At 35.6% G+C, this 16,575-nt stretch overlaps 1 protein-coding gene across 1 annotated transcript in view; it reads right to left on the bottom strand.

Moving 5' to 3' along the window:
* Nucleotides 1–16,575, bottom strand: part of LOC124354567 (growth arrest-specific protein 1-like) — a 33,480-nt gene that overhangs the window by 15,710 nt on the left and 1,195 nt on the right. Inside the window, exon 2 of the mRNA XM_046805121.1 lies at nucleotides 10,052–10,111. The gene's annotated coding sequence lies outside the window, so the exon portion shown is untranslated. The remainder of the gene's footprint in view (nucleotides 1–10,051; nucleotides 10,112–16,575) is intronic.

Raw genomic sequence — 16,575 nt, 5'->3', positions numbered from 1 at the left:
AGACCGTATTTTGACTCCAAGATCAGTACAGTCCTTCATTCGATCAAGAGGAACTCGTATACCAAGTCTCTAAGATTTTTCTATCAAGAGATATTGCACTGATATGACAGATGCACAAACTGAAAGACAGTATTTTGACTCCAAGATCAGTACAGTCCTTCATTCGATCAAGAGGAACTCGTATACCAAGTCTCTAAGATTTTTCTATCAAGAGATATTGCACTGATATGACAGATGCACAAACTGAAAGACAGTATTTTGACTCCAAGATCAGTACAGTCCTTCATTCGATCAAGAGGAACTCGTATACCAAGTCTCTAAGATTTTTCTATCAAGAGATATTGCACTGATATGACAGATGCACAAACTGAAAGACCGTATTTTGACTCCAAGATCAGTACAGTCCTTCATTCGATCAAGAGGAACTCGTATACCAAGTCTCTAAGATTTTTCTTTCTATCAAGAGATATTGCACTGATGTGACAGATGCACAAACTGAAAGACAGAGTATTTTGCCTCCAAGATCAGTATAGTCCTTCATTCGATCAAGGAGGAACTCATATACCAAGTCTCTAAGATCTTTCTATCTATCAAGAGATATTTCACTGATATGACAGATGCACAAACTGAAAGACAGTATTTTGACTCCAAGATCAGTACAGTCCTTCATTCGATCAAGAGGAACTCGTGTACCAAGTCTCTAAGATTTTTCTATCAAGAGATATTGCACTGATGTGACAGATGCACAAACTGAAAGACAGTATTTTGCCTCCAAGATCAGTATAGTCCTTCATTTCGATCAAGAGGAACTCATATACCAAGTCTCTAAGATCTTTCTATCAAGATATATTGCACTGATATGACAGATGCACAAACTGAAAGACCGTATTTTGACTCCAAGATCAGTACAGTCCTTCATTCGATCAAGAGGAACTCGTGTACCAAGTCTCTAAAACCTTTCCATCAATAGTTAGCATCAGACAGATGGCCGGACAGAAGGATAACGATACGATTCTAAAAAGCGATAACTCTTGATAAAGAGGTACTTTACACATTGTTCATGCCAAAACAATTCGAAATTTGATACAAAAGTTTATCTTATAAATATATCCGTTAAGTTCATTGGCTAGTTCGGTATACCACGTCTGTCCAATATGGCGGACGCTTAAGCTTTAAAAAAATCTAAAAACTGCTAATTATGATTCTAGAGAAATATAAATAGGTTTTAAATGCTTAAACGTTTTATAATAACCAATATTTTGTGAAAGAAATAGGATTTTCCTGACATTTACCATTGTTCAGTGACACAATGTGTTACTAATTATATTGCATCACTGAACAATGGTAAAACTCCGAAAAATCCTGTTTCCTTCACAATCCTACCATTGTCAAAAACCAACTTGAAACAAAGGAAAGACTATTACGTACCTCGAACGCCTTTTAGCTAAGTTAGACAGTAATGAGATATGTACCATTAAACCATTTATGAGTTATATGATACAATTTTAGTATAAATATATAACCTGACTGTATATTACAATTAGTGATGTACGATGTCATTATGTACGCGAGTTACAACGGTCTTTATTGTTAGCAGTACAAATTAACAATTTTCGGTATAATTTACCAAGGTTTTAACTAACAACGGATTGGTATATTGCTATTTTCTGTTCGAGGATTAAAATATAAACAAAACGTCTTGAAGAACATGTATTTATTGATATTTGTTTCTGGAACCTCTAGATTTACAGAATGTGTCACATTTGCGGTCACATAGCGGGAAAGAACGAATTCCATAAATCCATATTTTGAATTACATTATCTCTGCGCTAATCCATACTGTTTCATGAGGTACTCTTTAGCTTTCATTCCAAACAATTGAAGGGATAAATTCGAGGATTTTTGCAAAGAAGTGGGTTGTAACAGTTGCAATCTTAACTACTAGACCATACCTCTTCCTGTTTCTCCCCCTCCTACCGGAGACTCATAGGTGGTCTGATAGACCCGCATCCTCATGAAACGTCTTGATCTAAGATAAATGCTGGTATCGCATATCATTTTCCTGTAGCCTAAGGACATTATTCAAAATCAACAGGTATTTTAAAATACCAACTTACTACAAAGAAAGACACGCAAAAAGGAGGTCTGCTCAGCAGCCGATAAATATTTGCTATGAGAAAACAATAAAAGATGGAGGTTGAAGAGAAGAATGTTTAAAATACTATATTTGAAGAGGTAAATAAACCTCTGTATATTAAGAAAATTTTAGCAAGGTACGACAATGTTTAGGAGGGCGGGAGAAATGTTGTAATTAAATTTAATTCGATGTTTTATAATACCCCTATATCTTCTACAGTTTCCATGGCTTATCATGTATATTAATCAGCACAACCCATTAATGTTGAGATCCCGTATAGTTATAATTTGGGTTCTATTAGGTAAAGTAAACTTTTAAACATGGCATAACTAAAAGTACCCTTTGTTATCATGCCTCCAAACCAACACATATAACATATTACCGTACAATAGGAAAGGCATTTCGTATAATTTTTACGGATTAATTAGAGACAATTTATCTCACAATGAATTAGAAACGAAGAGAACGCGACTTTTTTTAAGTATATTTATATTTGTCAAAGCATAAAGATGTAATGACCAAATAATATTATTCTAAAAAATAACAACGGATCTTCACAGAAAACCCCAAATTTATTGAATTATTTACATTTTGAGTATTTAAAGTTTCCTTTGTAGACTAATTGTAGTCAGATCGAAAATGCCAAATTGGCTGAAACCAGATGGATTCTTGCACGTGGGCGCCCATATAGGTTGCCATCCGCCGAGGGCAAACCGCTGGTATTTTATGGGTTCCTGAAACAATAAAGCGAATCCTTGACCCGCACCGCGGTGCCAGATTCCCTGAAACCTCACGGTTGGGTACCCGGAAGAGGAGATGAGCGTTGAGTCAGGCTTGGGAGGAATTTGCTTGGTAACTACTGTGATATGGAGTGCCGCGCCGCGCCTATGCTGTGGCAAAGCTGCCAGTGTTTTACTTTCGCTCTCACAGAATCATAGGTCAAACCTAACTAGATTTCCTAAATTATCATTACATTATACATTTTACGATTAGAAATAATGTGCTCTGTTGTACTTTAATTTGAGTTTTTTTATTTTGCAGGCTGATCATATTAAACTTAGTAATCAGCCAAATTGCATTAAGAAGATAAATGACGTTTCAGAAAAATAGCCACATCATATTTTAAGTGTAGTTAAGATTTGTTTCCATTTGAGCTTTCAAATTTGGAGATAAGGATAAAACAAACTTTTACCTACTCGTCTCGAAATTATGGGGATCCAATATTTATTGGGTGCAATTTAAGTAAATTTCAATAATAAAAAATGAGTGACGACATTTTAAGGTAATATACATAGCTGCACGTATTGAATGGGCAATATAAACTAGAATGTTCAAATATTGAACCGGATTTTTAATCACCAACTTTTAGCATACTTATTGTATTTGAGCGAAGATCAACGAGTCGTTTGGTGTTATTATAATACGGGACTAGATCACATTTTTGTGTTGAAAGTGAATTTCAGTAACAAGGGTAACGTATACTTTCTTCTTAATATAACTGGATTGTTCGGTTAAAGGAAAACAACTCGGAATGTTCATAACATAAAGCATTAGAAGTGCCGAGAAAGGTGTTGCGCGTGTCAGGGGCTAAAAAGGTATCCAACTGTTGCCAAAGTTCAGTAGAGGAGACAGTTGTCTGAGAATAAATCAGTATACAAGGAGCAGATCGCTACACGTGGTGGAGTCGCTTCCTGGGACTATTTCTGGACCAGACGACTTCACGTTCTGAGTTCGACGAGGCGCTGGAAACGAGTCGCATCACTAGACACTCAGCTATGATAACCTTTGCTGGAACGGAAATGACGATGACCTTCAGCGTAATTAAAACTCTAGACCATTCTTGCTGTATTCTTCCTGTGCACAAGGTCTGGCGGCATCCCTTTTATCGCCTGATAGAATATTTTAGAATCTTAGTTCATGCGGTCCTCAAAATAAATTTATGGTCATAAATAAGAATAAAAATAACAGCAATGGATGAGGCTAGGAAATTTCAATAAACGTCTAAATTGAAACAATTAATGTGCTGTTATTGACAGTACAGAAAATACAAAACGATTCCCAAAATACAAGACCCTGTTTTTTTACGTAAGATTTTAGGAACTAATGAACTTATATTCGTTATTAGAAACATAAATCTTGAACAAACCGTTGGTGATGACGATAGATAAAACGCGACATCAAGTGGTCCAGAAAGAAAGTCTCTTCAAATGAGAAGATTAGCAGAGGTGAAGAGAGCCTCTTGAAGGAGCTGCGAGCTTATGTACACAGTGGGCAGAACAAACAATCCTCTCTCTCTCTCCTCATTTACATGGTCGCGTGGCTGTGTTTGACTATTCCTTACCGCAGGAGTGTTTGCTCCCCGGATTACCGCCCTATTGCCTTCCTGTCACTTCCACGGCCACTTCACCCGCTACTGTTCCTGAGTCAACAATGTCACCCCCTCCACCGTCTCCACATCCAACTCAAGAGCTTCTCTCTAGGAATACTAATGAGTCGCTGAGAACTCCGACCAAGGACGACTTCACTGTGGAGCGCCGGAGCAGTCTTGATTTAGTTCGCCTAAGACTACAATTCGGAACCTTTTTGGCCCAATGGCATTTTTGGTCCTTAAGAGACAGGAAAATTTACCGTGGAAAGTTCAAATTCAAGTAAACTGGAGATACTTATGACAATTAGCGAATATCATAAGAGCACATTTAGTGAAATTGTGTGTGTGTGTGTGTGTGTGTGTGTGTGTGTGTGTGTGTGTGTGTGTGTGTGTGTGTGTGTGTGTGTGTGCGTGTGTGTGTGTGTGTGTGTGTGTTCAAGTTCAAGTTCAAAAATAATCCTCCCAATGCACCTAACAGAGCGTGCGGGAGGGCAGTTGGTAATGTACACAAATCACTACAGACTGCTCGCTTTAAATTATTTCATGCTGTCAAGTATATTAATACTGAATATATTTAAAACTAAATAATTATAACAGGGTGTCAAGCAGTTACATATTAAACTCTATTCTAGCAGTCGGCTCTAAATGAGTTCAAAGTTATCTACACTTAAAGAGTACCAAATAATTTAACAAATTCATAAAAAATACAGTTCAACAGTCAGTAAACTCTCTAAATAAGATAACAGATAATACAACACAACTATACAACAATAACTATATAACAACATTTTCAACACACAAAACTTCAACTTACCGAAATACCAATAATTACTATGTGGTAGGGTGTGTGTGTGTGTGTGTGTGTGTGTGTGTGTGTGTGTGTGTGTGTGTGTGTGTGTGTGTGTGTGTGTGTGTGTGTGTGTGTGTGTGTGTGTGCGTGTGTGTGTGTGTGTGTGTGTGTGTGTGTGTGTGTGTGTGTGTGTGTGTGTGTGTGTGTGTGTGTGTGTGCGTGTGTGCGTGTGTGTGTGTGTGTGTGTGTTCAAGTTCAAGTTCAAAAATAATCCTCCCAATGCACCTAACAGAGCGTGCGGGAGGGCAGTTGGTAATGTACACAAATCACTACAGACTGCTCGCTTTAAATTATTTCATGCTGTCAAGTATATTAATACTGAATATATTTAAACTAAATAATTATAACAGGGTGTCAAGCAGTTACATATTAAACTCTATTCTAGCAGTCGGCTCTAAATGAGTTCAAAGTTATCTACACTTAAAGAGTACCAAATAATTTAACAAATTCATAAAAAATACAGTTCAACAGTCAGTAAACTCTCTAAATAAGATAACAGATAATACAACACAACTATACAACAATAACTATATAACAACATTTTCAACACACAAAACTTCAACTTACCGAAATACCAATAATTACTATGTGGTAGGGTGTGTGTGTGTGTGTGTGTGTGTGTGTGTGTGTGTGTGTGTGTGTGTGTGTGTGTGTGTGTGTGTGTGTGTGTGTGTGTGTGTGTGTGTGTGTGTGTGTGTGTGTGTGTGTGTGTGTGTGTGTGTGTGTGTGTGTGTGTGTGTGTGTGTGTGTGTGTGTGTGTGTGTGTGTGTGTGTGTGTGTGTGTGTGTGTGTGTGTGTGTGTGTGTGTGTGTGTGTGTGTGTGTGTGTGTGTGTGTGTGTGTGTGTGTGTGTGTGTGACAGTCTTGAAGAAATTATTCCCAGTGTTTTCAAACTCTAAATGTGCATTGCGCGGGGTGGGAGGAGGGATATCTGTAGTCTTTAGTACGATAGCATACTTCTCTTTCTTGTTAAAATATGTTAATATTTTAAGCAATGTATTACGATAGTATATATAAAATGTACAAAACGATCCATGATCTAGTTTTATAGATACTTTCTGAATACAGTTATGAGTTATTACTCAGTTTCACTTTCTGAAATACTAAGAATTATTATCTTCGTTTATCAGTTGTATAGTTCCATTACTTCCACATTGAGTTAATGCACTCATTGCGTTTGTGTACGGAGTGATGTACTCTTCACAAATTAATGCTTACTTGAAACATTTAAGTGCCGCAGTCAAGTGTCATACTACTGTACAATAACTGTTCAGCTATAATACACATAGGCACACTACTGTACAATAACTGTTCAGCTATAATTCATGTAGTTAGGGAGTGGTATGATCGTCAGATGACCATCTGGTCGGTTCCGTTCAATTGATTCGTTATTGGCTCTAATTCTTGCAGCCGTTGACCCTCAATAGGGGCACTCAATTCAGTCTTCTTGCGTATTAGTGATACTAACCAAGCACACCAATGATAAGCGGCAGAATCCTTTAATGTTTTTGGGGAATTCTCGTGTAGATATTTGTCAGAGTTTTTTCTTTATCCTTTAAAGTGCAATCCTTAATTCCGATGTTACATCACACATATATAAGAATAAACGCAAAATCCAACACAACACTCGTTTGGCCATACCAAAAGTCAGTGCGTTACAAATTAGTTTTAAAGCGATATACAGCTTAAACCAATGATAAGAAAAAAATCGCAACTCCCTTTTAGCAAAGGTGTATAAATAGATCTAGCTTAACTGACAATTATGATCTTTCATGAACTGTATTAACTGAAAAAAAATGTAGAGGAGGATCAAACTTGTTGTTTTACAGTAATATGACATTTCGGTAAGTGTCAAAACCTTTTATATTCTATGTCACAAAATCATATAATGTTGTAAAATATATTACAAATGCTAAAATTACGAAAAATAATTGTATTCTTCACACTATTTTCACATAATTAATACATTTAGTGCATACCTGTCCTACATTCATGCTTAATTATTCGGACAGTGCTTCAGTACAAACTAAATTTAAATACTAAACATAAATGAAGGATCCTCTCTCTTTCACATATGTCTATAACAGAAATGTGTGTCAGGAAACGAGACTAAACTGATGCACTTGATATTTTCTATTATTTTTATGTATTACGATTTGTTATAGGTTTAGATGGCACTGCATCCTCCATATATAACGGAACAGTTATTTCTAAGTTTAAACCGCTTACTTTCTATTTATTGTTCCTATTTCACTTTCTCGAAGACGGACAGAACATTTAACGGAGCAGTTGTTTTGGAAGTAATTTTAAGATTTCACTTGGTAACAATTTGGTAATGTATCACACATTTTAATGAATATATACAACTTAATTTAGTAAGTATTAACTCATATCGATGAAGCATACTAATGTAATATGTAATATATGATGTTCTCAAATGAGATATATTTTACGACTATCGATAAAATCAATTTTATGGATCGATAATTTAATTCTATATTATAAAACATACAATGAACCATTGTTACTAACAACTAGTAGTATATACCACAAGGAATAAATTCTGCTACATTTGTTACAAAATAAAATTAATTTTATTTGATAATAACATAGATTTGTTAAGTAAAATGTGTTGCAGTAATACATACTATTGTTACTGCGTAACTTGATCAAATGCTTTGTTACTAATAAAACAAAGAATTCAATACACAAGGTCAACTCTGCGACTAAGACAAACCATACAACCCTCGGTTCCCCTTACTGTTATAGAAAACTAGTATTTCCATCTTGAGAGTTACTATAATTCGTTTGTCTAGCAAAAATTCAATTTTATAATTTGTTTAGATATTTTAAAAGTAGAAATAAATATTTTTGGTTAAGTAAATCAAAATAAACAACTTATCTGATGAGTTTATGTAATTATTCGAAATGTTAATACACATAGAATCGTGATTGTAGTAATTTTAATCGAATATAATGTATCGAAACGAACTATTCGATATGTGTATATCGTTGTATCGATAGTCACTGTACACATTTTTGAATGAATAATGGTGCAGTGTAGCGAAGGAGCAAACCTTGTGATGAACGTTCCTACGCGTGATTAATGGCCTGGACTCAGCCACAGCGTCAGTAGATATCGGTTTGTGCGGGAGTCGTAAATTTCAATTTTCTTTCAACAACTTTGATAGAATACACCGTGCCTAAACGAAGCACAAAAGGTCCCCGAAATATATCATATTCCAAGAGATGTAATAGTTCTCAGTCGATTATATAAATCTGTAAATTTTGGTTGTTAACAATGATACATTTGAGAATGGACATTGACTTTATTAACCAACGAGTGTTGTAAATCAAACTTTTTTTGTTTCAATTTGGTGTTAAACTTTAAGTTTCAAAGTTCCAATGTATCCTGATTTAATAAAACACGCGTTTACACTCGCTTGAACGTGTTCACAGCATTTAGATAGAATATATGGTTTGAGTTTTTTTTTCATATTTGACACTTCTCCCCCGTATGTTAATTTAAATTAACATAACTACGCTACACTTCCAACCCTTTCTGTTGTACTTTCCTTTATGTCCTTTTTTAGTTAGGTTATAAGTAAAGTAATCCTTCAAACGACGGTGCACTAAAACAATGGATACTAACAAAACATTCTGAAGTAACCTTAAACGTTTAAATTTTTTTGAAAATGCGTGTTTTTTTAAATGCAGCTCTCGGCGGTGATACTTCTTCCGTCTGACTTATTCATTGATGCCAGAGGAGGGAGAGATGGCACGCGCGTGGCAAATGTACGATGAGCGTGACGATGGCAAACAAAAAGAAGACACAGGAAACGGAAATTACTCGTAACCAGAATCAACAGCAAGTAGACACCGAATGGTAGCGCCATGGCATGGCTAAGCACTTCTGTAAGCTTTATCAATTTCCTTGTCACAAATCGCAATGCTAAAGTTAAATACGTGTTTATAACCGTGTCCAAGCTGTATAAGAAAATTACAGTGTAAATTACTGGGGCAGGCATGTCTACGGTAGGAATAGTTGATTTATACCTTCATGGAATGTGAATTCACTGTCGTGATATTTCAAAACCCACTATGAAATGGAGTCTTTGATCTTAAGCTCTCTTGTATCACCTGCTTGTCTTCTGTTCGGTATCATTCTCGGGCTTTTTCACAGGAAGCGGCGGTGGAACCGAAAGACAATAATTTGGAAAACAAACCGAGGACAGCATATTACGGGGTTCGGAGCCAATTAAGGAGCCGAGGGTGATGAAGCCTCAATCAGGGCCGAGGGAGGGCCATCTGCCGTCTGCCCTCGGCCGCCATGGCGAGGGCGCCGCGCTGCCGGGCTAGGCCGCATCTTGACTGACAACCATCGCTCGTAATTGGAACCAAATAAAGACGATTCATTATAATTAAGTCATTAGTTTGTAAATAGCAGATGTGGTGGGCTTACTCCAGCTGAAACTGGTTTCGGAACAAAAAACACTGGTGGTTTTGGTCCAAAGGTTCCGCTCGCTCAGTGTTATTAGGCCATAGCAAATAAACAGAGCAAGTCGATAATTTGAGTGGTCTATTTTTTATAGAACAAGTAATTACTTAATGAAGTTATCAGATTTAATGGATTATAATTTTGTATTGAGCACAGCGCTCCATTGGTCTTGCATAAAGGAAGTTATTACTGTACTCACCTCAATGTAATACAATAAGTAAAGTAGTCATTTCAAATCTCCAGGGCGGTACTCCGGATTCTGAAACAGAATAAAATATATTTATTTATCCTTTTTCCAGAATAAAAACCGTTAAACAAATGGCAAGCGCAATATCTGCAGAAGACAATTTCAACTGAATCTAGATTCTATTAGTTGGCTGCTTGATTAATATGCCTTTTACTCTAGGAACTATTACAACAGATAGAACTAGATACAGCCATACACTCAGATAACACAGTAAGTCTTCAGTACTATGAAAAATAATGGCTGTATAATGTTATATCATAATAACATAATTATAATTACACACTGCGCATTACCAACACATGACAATAAGTTCATACAATGGTAAAATACATATTTTTGTTTACTCTAAACGATTAAACTATTTTCAGATATGTTGGCTCATATGTCCAAGCAATGAGCATTATTTAATACATGGTGAGGGAAAAGAGGCTAGTTTTATCTACCTCATTATGACTAGTTTGATGACAGATTCATAATAGATCACGAATTTCGTTTGTACAATCTCAGCGTCTGATGGAGTTCTACTACTGACATACATGACTGGTTTTGTCCACGGCAACGTTAGAGTGCTTGTGGACTTGAATTACAATTTAGACGTGAGCGAATTGCTATTCTCCGTGGGTCAGCGCATGAATGGCCCGGGCCAGGCAGAGGGCGAGTGTGCCCGGAATCAATTTGCCAATCAGCCCATTACGTGCTGTGAACTACGGGTGCCGAGTTTTATCACATATCATATTGCTGCAAACTACATGAAGCGATAACAAATCACCAACTTGGAACACTAAACATCCAGTTGGTGGATGATTAAGTATGAGTTACATTAACTAAAACACTGTTTTTATCTAATGTAATTTCTTTCTGATTACAAGTATTTCTTGATATGCAATAATCGAGGAACTCCAGCTATTTCGGTATTAGTTATATTTGTAGGCCTCTTCCATACCATAGTATACGGATACCAGACTAAGCCGCCTCTTCACGCAGAGATTACGCTGCCATAGCATGTGGGTACCAGACTAAGCCGCCTCTTCCATACCATAGTATACGGATACCAGACTAAGCCGCCTCTTCTATACAATAGTATACGGATACCAGACTAAGCCGCCTCTTCACGCAGAGATTACGCTGCCATAGCATGCGGGTACTAGACTAAGCCGCCTCTTCCATACAATAGTATACGGATACCAGATACCGCCTCTTAACGCAGAGATTACGCTGCCATAGCATGGGTGGTCACTAAGTACCCAGACCTCTTCTATACCATAGTAGTCTTCTATACGCTACCAGACTACACGCAGTCGCCTCTCTCTATACAATAGTATACGGATACCAGACTAAGCCGCCTCTTCACGCAGAGATTACGCTGCCATAGCATGCGGGTACTAGACTAAGCCGCCTCTTCCATACAATAGTATACGGATACCAGATACCGCCTCTTAACGCTGAGATTACGCTGCTATAGCATGCGGGTAGCAGACTAAGCAGCCTCCTCACACAGAGATTACGCTCCTATAGCATGCGGGTACCAGACTAAGCCGCCTCTTCACGCAGAGATTACGCTGCCATAACATGCGGGTACCAGACTAAGCCGCCTTTTCCATACCATAGTATACGGATACCAGACTAAGCCGCCTCTTCCATACAATAGTATACGGATACCAGACTAAGGCGCCTCTTAACGCAGAGATTACGCTGCCATAGCATGCGGGTACTAGACTAAGCCGCCTCTTCCATACCATAGTATGCGGGTACCAGAGTAAGCCGAATCTCCGATACCTTACTATAACGGGCACAAGATAAGCCACCTCTCCTACACCTTAGCCTTTTGACACATGGCAAGCTGCTCAGTGCTACGGTGGTGATATAGGTATATTAAAATATATCTAGGCATCAAAATACTTTTCAAATCGGACATGTTAGTAGCTTACACCAACACTCGTCCGAAATAATTTAGCCAACAAATTTCCTCGAGTACTACCAGTAAGCGTCTGAATGCTACTATTAGGGCTGTTCGCAGATTAAGGCAGTATCAGTTAAATCTGAAGTGAATACGATACTTGGAGTCGAAATTTGGTTCTCGGTAACCCAATAAGTTTAGAAGTCAATGTTTCCAATGCCTACAACTTGGACGATAACCGTGTAAGTGCCTTCGGGTATCATTATTCATTACCAGTAACACAATATTAATATAATCGCAATTTAAAAATACGATAGATTTAGGTGAGAAACTAATAAATTGCAAGAGCGCTGGTTTCTGCGTGTGGAAGGTCTGGTAATAATCTTGTTCAAATGTCTTGTGTTGGTGTGAAACCCCAGATATGTGAGACCAAACGACCCTGCTCGATGATTTATGTGTTTAGTCCTTACAGCACTGAAGACTCATGTGCCACGTGACGTTGCCACTCAAGGGTATATGACAGTATACTGAAAATATCGAATTAAACTTCATATTCAGTCTACTAGATTCAAATTTTCAAGGCCCGATTACGTGTAGTGTATGTGCAGTCACAAAGGTATTGTAGTGTCTAATCTATCCAAGCAACATATTAATCAGCTACAATATCAAGTTCTCAGTGCTTAATGCTCATATCTTCATACGCTTTACCTAAGTTTTCATACAATTGTATGGTTAGTAATGTTAATAATGAAAATATATTATCAAATTAGTGAATAGTAAGACGCAATATTGAGCTTATTTCATAATGATATCAGCGTTTTCAAATTTGTTCAAGCGAAAATTAGGCTCACAAGAAATACACAAACAAGGGATCCTAGAACAATAACCAAATGAACAAGACAAACAGAAGAGCGCATGAGATGCTCCAGTGCGAGCAGTAGTATATTGCAGGGCAGTAAAGAAGCTATAAAAGACACAATTAGAGCGATGTATGTCGTGTAGACTTGGACATCTCCCAGTTGGCGAGCCATTAGACGCTCCAAACCTATGTAAAGCATCCAGTTTATCCACTTAGAATTATTTACGCCACGCGCCATATGGCGCTTCCCGACCGCAAGTCACATGCCCGTGGTCGACCCTTTCCGGTCATATTTTGTGGTCGAGTGTCTGTTTCTGGTGTCATTACTCCATCGCGGTTTGTGGGCTGAACTGTTTATTGTTAGTTAGCATCCCTTCTATAGAGAAGACGTGAAATGTAACAGTGCTAACTAGTAAACTCTGCACGGAGTCGTTGGTAAACCGTTATTATAATTGCTGATATAAACGTTAGGTAGATTGACATTACCGTGACATTGTGTCAACCAAACATCTAAACATAGATTCAGTCATATAAAATTTATTCCATATGTGCAAAGGACGTTTTCTCTATACTTATACTTCATAATATAAGTAAAGATACACTTTGTAGAAAAAAGATTTCGTTCCAAAATTTAAGAAGTGTTTGTTTATTGCATCTACATGTAGTACAGTTCTGTGAAAATTTTGTAATTTGCTACGTGACAGAAATTATAAACACACTTGTATAAATTATTTCTCTTTTCTATTATATTCTCTCAATATTTAGTGTAATATGTAAAAACTATCATAGGTATATGTTTTTTAGAGAAACATATTTTTGCTCGACAAAAACCAAATTTTTACCAAATAATAGGAGCCATGAACGCTCAAATTCTTGTGGGGGTATGCTTGTGGGATTTTGACTTAGGTTTCACTCCATATTGAAAATGCACGTTTCACAGTTCGTATACGTGTCAATGATAATCGTGGTAAAGGATTTTTAAGAATGGTGTGTTAATTCTATCTGGTTATCGATTTAAGCATTACTACTTATGTTTAAAACAAGATAAATAGTAATATAAATAATTATAACATGGATTATATTGTTTATTCAATCCACGATAGGACAGTAAAATTTACAAATGAAACAGTACTTCTTCACAGTTATCAAACATTTGAATTTTGTGGAAACTGAGAGTCGAATTTCTAGTCTGTTGTATATGAACTTTTTTTTAATTTCACCCACATTGTTTAACATGTGTTAGAATTTAAATTTAATTCTTTTCGATATTTTATCTATAGTTTTAATCATTTGAATGTTTTAGCTTGTTATAGGAAGTTTAGATGAAGCTATTTAAAATGATTATTTTAAAGTAGTTTGAGATTAAAATAGTTAAATGTGAGCTAACAATGCGAGGAATGGTCAGAAATTGCAGCAATGTCCCAAAACAAATTAATTGTCCGAGCAATTTTAATTTTGTATATACGTTTCATGAATAACTGATTTGTCTAAAATAGCTCATTTATACTCATAGAACAAACACTGAATACAGTAGTGTGATCTGTTTATTTATAGCCGTAAATATCATATAAACAATTTTGTAATGGAATAATTCTACATTTGTACAAAAATTCTATTCTTATCTAAAATAATCTTTTAGTTTATTGTTTAACAATTTCGGATTAAATCACTAAAACTTGTTGTCGGAACCCTTTATAATAAAACTGAAAACCTATTAAAGTCATCCCGACTAACAAATTTTGTATTCTACTGTGAATACTACCACGGATGGATTAATTTCAAATGGAAAAGTTGTTAGTTTTCGAAAAAGATATAAAGTGATATTTTTTTTAACTTGGGCTTGCGATTTAAACGGATTTTTGAGGAAATTATCATTTTATCTCACTCCTCAATACGGTGCGGTAAACAAATTCTATATTTTACAATTATATACTGCCATTTTGACAAAGAAGAGAGAAAAGCAAGTTCCGTTTTCATTAAAGGGGGATTCTTACAAAGACCTTTAAAATAATGCGTACCACTACATGAAAACCTCATAAATAAAACTTTAGATCTCGGGTTTGGTACACTAAGTACTATTTTATTGCACGAAATCTGAAATTTAAATAATTTAAAAGTATTTGAACATTTTTGCTAAGAAAACGTGGTGTCCTGGATGTCCGACGTACGCGCCGAAGTCATAAAACTGTCAAAACTGTCTTTCCCGTAGTTCTATTCAGTGTCCTAGCACGGACACAGTGTGTTTTGACACGGAGTTGACAGACTGTAAATTCTGCAACCCTCCTTCCAGATAGTTAAACAGATGTGTATTTTCTAGATAATTGCCAAAACAAACTGCATATTATTTTTAATAACTTTATTTTATAATATACTCTTTTATTTAATGCTATTTTGGAGTTTTTTTAATGTAAAATAGAATATTTTATAATACAACATGCATTTGACAGTTAGTGCCAGTATGGGTCTATGGGATCGTTCTTTAAGGAAACTGAAAGTTATATGTGGTATTTTCTAACGGAGTATACGCAGAGTATACAGAGTATATTATAATAGAACAAAGGGAAGATTAGATTTGTACATTCAGTAAACTTTTGAACAATATTGAAATCGACTTATTAAACAATTTATTTCGTTTTAAAACTCAATTTCTTAAAATATTGATAAATTTACTTCATTTATTTAAAAAAGCAAAATCTGTGAGCAAACATTTAAATTGAACTCAGAAAAGAATATTCAGTCGTATGCATGTAGATCTTGCATAAACGATACAGCACTATTTAATAGTTAAAAATATAGTGTCAATTCTTTGTCGTAATTAAATAAAAGATTAAGATAATAAAACTGTTTATCAATTATTAAATTAAATACAGACATTAATTTCCATATTCCACATAGGATTACAGATTAGGGAGCAACTTTTTAGCAGTCTCTTAACAATATAGCTCACATTGACACCACAAATTTGAAACAGTTTTTCAAGTGTGATTGGGATGTAGATGAAAACGTAGTAAAGCAGTTGCTTTCTATATTTCGAAATTTTTATAAAACGTATACTCCAAATACAAATTTACACAATTCTATACACCTTAGAAATGTAACTTCGACTACTGAAATCTCAAGATGCAGCTACATATTCATATTCATTTAACTTCCAATATTTATCTCAAACATTACATTTTGGAAACTTACTAATAAGGTTCTTATATTTACATTATTAAATAGCTAAGCATGTCAGAGTTTGTAAAGTTAGGATGGAAATTTTGCATCTATTTGAAAGTTGCTTATTTCTTCACGCATTTAGCACGAAATAAATGGGTATTAAATCACTGCAAATACAATTCTCTGATAAACCTTCTGGAATGTCCGTCAAGAATCAATAGACTATATTTTTGCGTAATGTTGGTTAATTTTTTAATGTAGCAAAAATTTCACAAAATAATAAAACTGAAAGCATTATTTGACATCTTAATCAAAGATTGGAAGTGGTTTTATATTAAAATAGTATATTAATGATGTGTTATGGAAATACAATAAAAGTTCATGCAATACTATAATGCGATAAAAGTTACAGTTTATCGACTTCTAATACCATTGATATCATGTAATGTAGAATAGTATGTTTCATAATTATGATAATTCACGACTTATTTTGATAACTTCTAAATATTTTATCTCTAACTTGTCATAATATAAAATATATATTAAAGCTCGTTCCAAGAT

Source organism: Homalodisca vitripennis, chromosome 2, assembly GCF_021130785.1.
Source record: "Homalodisca vitripennis isolate AUS2020 chromosome 2, UT_GWSS_2.1, whole genome shotgun sequence".
In the NCBI taxonomy this organism is placed as follows: domain Eukaryota; kingdom Metazoa; phylum Arthropoda; class Insecta; order Hemiptera; family Cicadellidae; genus Homalodisca; species Homalodisca vitripennis.
The sequence above is the reverse complement of the archived record's forward strand: the minus strand, read 5'-3'. Positions and strand labels throughout refer to the sequence as shown.